The sequence below is a fragment of the Humulus lupulus genome, chromosome 6, assembly GCF_963169125.1.
Source record: "Humulus lupulus chromosome 6, drHumLupu1.1, whole genome shotgun sequence".
Lineage (NCBI taxonomy): Eukaryota > Viridiplantae > Streptophyta > Magnoliopsida > Rosales > Cannabaceae > Humulus > Humulus lupulus.
In genome coordinates, this window is record NC_084798.1 from 91,514,083 (window position 1) to 91,520,094 (window position 6,012).

General features: G+C 38.5%; 1 non-coding gene across 1 annotated transcript; it reads right to left on the reverse strand.

The window, feature by feature from the left end:
- Positions 1-1,779: 1,779 nt before the first annotated feature.
- On the reverse strand, positions 1,780-1,886 carry LOC133787278 (small nucleolar RNA R71). Its single transcript, XR_009872308.1, has one exon. It is a non-coding gene; the product is annotated as a small nucleolar RNA R71 (small nucleolar RNA).
- Positions 1,887-6,012: the final 4,126 nt, after the last annotated feature.

Below are 6,012 nucleotides of genomic sequence, written 5' to 3' on the forward strand. Positions count from 1 at the left end.
CTATTTTTCTTTTACATTTTCTTGAGTGAGAACAATGCCTATTTTAGGCTAAATTTTCTTGTGGAAAGGCTAGAGTGGAGTTCATGTGTTACATTATATTTTTAATATATTGATTCTTTATTTTGTTCTTCATTTCTATATATTTGTTACAATTAAATTTATTTTCTTCTAATTTTTGTTCTAAATTTATTATTATCTTTTACATAAGTCTAGTCATGCTCTTCTTATGTAATTTAGGTTTTTAATTTAATTTAGAATATTTGTTATATTATATGCTTTTTACTGCATTCTGCCAATGGTATTTTGTCGCTCTAAAGTATATAATATGATAGGTTTTAAAATTAGAAATTAGTATAATTTAATTAAAGAACATATTTTAAGGTGAGCTTTAATATATATATATTTTCCAACTATAATTAATGGTGTAGAATTATAGTTGAGTATAATGAATCAATTTTATTAAAATATATATATGTTTGCATGAATGAAACTTATGTCTTCCATACTTTCTTTCTGATTCTAATCTCTCGATTTTATTCATTTAATGTTTATATTCTTTTTCAAGTTCACATTTTTCCAAAGTTTATGATTTTTAATTTACTAATCTTTCTTTTAATTTTGTACTTGACCTCTCTGTGGATACGACATAGCCCGATTACTACTGCGACCGCTTAGGAATTTATTGGGCGATATCAATTTTTGGCGCCGTTGCCGGGGAGGTAATTCTACAATTAAAGGTTTGCCTAGTAAATTAATTTTTTTTTCTTTCAATATATAAAAAAAAAAAAGTAGTGTAATTTTTAATTTCTCTTTTATTTTATTTTTCCTTAGTAGTTTTATTTATTTATTTATTTATTTTATTTATTCATTTTTTTTTTAATTTTAAGTTTAGAATTTTTATTTTAGATTTAGGTTTTTTCCGAAAAAAAAAATCAAAAAAAAAAATCAAAAAAAAAAAAATCAAAAAAATCAAAAATCAAAATCAAACAAAGTATTGAGAACATTTGTGTAATCGTGGAAATTAGTAAAAACCAAACTTGTTCTGTCTTAGAAAAATTGGTTCTTAAATAAGGTCTGTGTTAGCGTTACCCTCCAATCTTTTCTAAGAACCTCGGGGAGTTCTAGAAAAGTTCTTGGGCCTAAAGTGGTACCTTGGCAGCCTTTCCAATTGGCCTGGGAACATTTTGGTGTATACTTATTACATTATTACACATTTGCGCTTATAATACTTACAAAATAAAATAAAATAAAATAAAAATATTTATGCCACGAAACAGAGACGCACTAGGGAGATTTGTGAGACAACAAGTAGAAACTTTAGAAAACTCTCCTAGTTCGTCGTTTTCTTCCATTCGTTCAAACACTCCTGATTCACCAAGACTTCCTGAACCACCCACGATGGCTCATCAAGATGAAGTCCAACCAAGAACGCTACAGGAATATTTACATCCTACGCGTACAGCCACACCTTCGTGCATAATGTATCCCAACAATATGCCAAATTTTGATTTCAAACCTGGCATGATTAACCTCTTACCAACCTTCCATGGGTTGGAAAATGAGAGTCCGTACGTGCATATTCGGGAATTCGAAGAGGTGGTGGCTACATTCAACAACCGTGCTGATGTCACCAACATTGTGAGATTAAAATTCTTTCCTTTCTCACTCAAAGACAAAGCAAAAAGCTGGTTGTATTCCTTAAGGCCTAGATCTATCGGAACATGGGACGAAATGACAAAAGCATTCTTTGCCAAATATTTCCCGCCCCATAAGACTAGCAGCCTTAAGAGGCAAATCTCTACTTTCATCCAGAAAGACCATGAAACTTTCCATCAGGTCTGGGAGAGGTTTAGAGATTTGATAAATCAATGCCCACATCATGGATACGAAAGCTGGCGTCTGATCAGCTATTTCTATGACGGTCTCACAACCGGACAAAGACAATTCGTACAAATGATGTGCAATGGCGAATTCCTTCAAAAAGATCCCGATGAAGCTTTCGAGTACCTCGACGATCTTGCTGAAAAATCCTACACATGGAATGGACCAAGTCCTATGGACAAGCCACGATCAACTGGAATCTACCAATTGAAGGAAGAGGATAACGTCAAAAGCCAAATTGAATCATTGAGACAACAATTCGAGGCTTTCAAATCTCAAGAAGGTAGAGGAATCCACATGGCTGCAAAAGTAGAGACACGAGATCCATGCTTCATCTGTGGAGGAACGGAACATCAACTGCAAGAGTGCCCAACTCTTAGTGAGTTAAGAGGAGGAAAAGAGGAACAATGCAATGCTTTAGGGGATTACAAGAAACCTTATAACCCTTTCTCAAACACTTACAATCCCGGTTGGCGCAACCATCCAAATTTCAGCTGGAAGGATTCGAACCAAGCATCTGGGAGCCAATGGAGGCCTGAGCAGCAACAACCACCAAAACCATACAACGCTCCTCAAAATATCATGCAGTCAAGTAATTCTCTTGAGAGTACTTTGCAAATGCTTGCACAAACTCAAATAGCCTCAACTCAAGAGCTCAAAGCTTGTTTCACACAAATGGTAGAGGAAATGAAAGACATGAAAGTCCAAATGACAAAGCTAAACACTACTTTGGCTATTCAAGAGCATGGGAAACTTCCCGCTCAACCTCTAATCCATCAAAAAGGGCAACACATGGCACAAACCTCCTCCTCTACAGATACAAATTTCAAAGAGGTTAATGCCATCACTACTCGAAGTGGTCAAAGTACGGTTTCACCGTTAACAAAGACAACGAGTACGTCAATGCCCGCTCCAGATGATGATGTGCCAATAAACATTCCAGTAAAGGCACCCTTTCCTCAAGCTTTGAAATCCACTGGAAAGGTACTGGAAAATCATGGTGAAATCCTAGACCTTTTAACACAAGTGAAGATCAACTTGCCATTGTTGCATGTGATCAAACAAGTGCCGGCTTATGCCAAGGTTATCAAGGATTTATGCACCGTTAAAAGAAAGCATCATGTCAAGAAAACTGCATTCTTGGCAGAACAAGCTAGCGCGGTAATTGACTGCAAAACACCGCCTAAGTACAAAGATCCTGGTTGTCCCACCATCTCATGTCAAATAGGGGAACAGGAATTTGGTCAAGCCCTTCTAGACTTAGGAGCAAGTGTAAATCTCATGCCATATTCAATATACTTGCAATTAGGTCTAGGAGAACTCAAGCCCACATCTGTGGTGTTACAACTAGCTGATCGATCAGTTAAGAAACCTCGGGGAATAGTAGAAGACGTTCTGATTCAAATTGAAAAATTCTATTACCCTATTGATTTTCTCATCTTGGACACTCAATCTGAAGTGAGTATAGAGTCCAAAATTCCCATTATTCTTGGTAGACCTTTCCTCGCAACAGCTAATGCACTCATTAACTGTAGGAATGGTCTCATGAAAATCTCTTTCGGGAACATGACTCTAGAAGTGAATGTTTTCCACATCGGAAAACAACCACCTGACAACGATGAGTGTTTCCAATCCTATCTGATCGATACACTTATTTCAGAAGAGGTCGAATCGAAATACACGTCTAATCATTTTAATCACCTCTTCCAAATTTCAGAAAGTTCTGAGCCTGATGAGTCTGCAATCAACCCTGAAATTTTCAAACACTCACAGGCTAAAAGAACCATGTTTTGGAATCCAATCTTTGAGGAACTCCATCAAGATCGAGAAACACCAAAACCATCTATTGAACAAGCTCCTCAACCAAAGTTGGCCCAACTTCCTGACGGTCTTAAGCATGTTTTCCTGGGAGCTGACAACACTTTTCCTGTCATAATATCCTCCAAGATCACTGCCACACAAGAGTGCCAACTCATCAATGTGTTGCAAGAACAAAGAGATGCATTAGGATGGACGATAGCTGACATCAAAGGTATTAGTCCATTAATTTGCTCCCATCACATTCAATTGGAAGACGGGGCTATACCACGTCGTGACCCGCAAAGAAGATTGAACCCAACGATGAAGGAAGTAGTAAAGACTGAAGTCTTGAAACTTCTGGATTCTGGCATAATCTATCCTGTTGCTGATAGTAAATGGGTCAGCCCAACTCAGGTTGTGCCCAAGAAATCTGGGGTAACAGTGGTACCAAATGAAAAAGGGGAACTTGTTCCTACCAAGGTCACAACTGGGTGGCGCATGTGCATTGATTATAGAAAATTAAATGCAGCCACCCGCAAAGACCATTTTCCACTTCCATTCATCGATCAAATATTGGAACGTGTGGCAGGTCATCCTTTCTATAGCTTTCTCGATGGTTATTCAGGGTATTACCAAATCGAGATTGCCTTAGAAGATCAGGATAAGACCACATTCACTTGTCCTTTTGGTACTTTTGCCTTCCGGCGTATGCCATTTGGCCTGTGCAATGCTCCAGCCACTTTCCAGCGATGCATGATGAGCATATTTAGTGATATGATCGAGAAATGCATGGAAGTATTCATGGATGATTTGACAGTATTTGGAGATTCCTTTGAATCAAGCCTTCTCAATTTGGAGTCTGTGCTTAAACGTTGCAAAGAGAAAGGCTTAGTACTCAACTGGGAAAAGTGTCATTTCATGGTGCCATCAGGCATAGTCTTGGGGCATGTCGTGTCAGAACGAGGAATTGAGGTTGATCAATCAAAGATTGAACTCATATCAAAGCTGCCCACCCCCAAGACTGTTAAAGACATTCGGTCTTTTCTTGGGCATGCAGGATTCTATAGGAGGTTCATACAAAACTTTTCGACAATTGCTCGCCCTTTGTCAAACCTCCTAGCAAAAGATGTTGTGTTCAGTTGGACACCTGAGTGTGAGGAATCTTTCCGAACGCTCGTTGCAAAACTCACTTCCGCCCCTATCATTCAGCCACCAGATTGGAACTTACCGTTCGAAATCATGTGTGATGCTAGCAATTATGCTATAGGGGCTGTCTTAGGTCAAAGAAGGGAAGGGAAGCCCTTCGTTGTCTATTACGCAAGTAGAACTCTTAACAGTGCTCAAATGAACTATTCTACCACTGAAAAAGAGTTACTTGCTGTAGTATTCGCACTTGACAAGTTTCGTTCCTACTTGATTGGTTCACCTATCACAGTCTTCACGGACCATTCCGCCTTAAAATACCTCCTTTCCAAAAAGGATGCTAAGGCGCGTTTAATTAGGTGGATCCTTCTGTTACAGGAATTTGATCTGACCATTAAAGACAAGAAAGGAGTTGAAAACGTGGTAGTGGACCACTTATCTCGTCTTGAATTTTCTGATTCCGCTGATGGCCCAGCCATTCGAGATGACTTCCCTGATGAACATCTCTTCGCAGTCACTAAGTTGCCATGGTACGCTCATATTGTTAATTACTTAGTGACTGGCGAACTTCCAACTGCATGGAGTGCACAAGATAGACGTAAATTTTTGGTCGAGGTTCGTAACTTCTATTGGGACGACCCATATCTTTTCAAGTATTGCCCCGACCAAATTATGCGACGTTGCATTCCAGATGATGAAATTTTTAGTGTTCTGAACTTTTGTCATAATGAAGCTTGTGGTGGTCATTTTTCTATGAAAAAGACTGCCGCAAAAATCTTACAGTGTGGTCTTTATTGGCCCACTTTGTTCAAAGACACTAACAATTTCTGTCGGTCATGTGAAAGGTGTCAGAAATTAGGTGCCCTGTCCCGACGACATATGATGCCATTGAACCCAATTCTTGTAATAGAAATATTCGATTGTTGGGGGATAGACTTTATGGGACCACTCCCACCTTCTTCTGGCTACCTTTACATTCTCCTCGCCATAGACTATGTCTCAAAATGGGTGGAAGCTGTGCCTTGTCGAAATAATGATAACACAACTGTTGTGAAATTCTTAAAAGAAAATGTGTTATCTAGGTTTGGCACACCACGCGCTATCATAAGTGATCAAGGCACCCATTTTTGCAACTATTCTTTTGAGACCTTAATGCAAAAATATGGTGTAATTCACAAGGTTGCATTG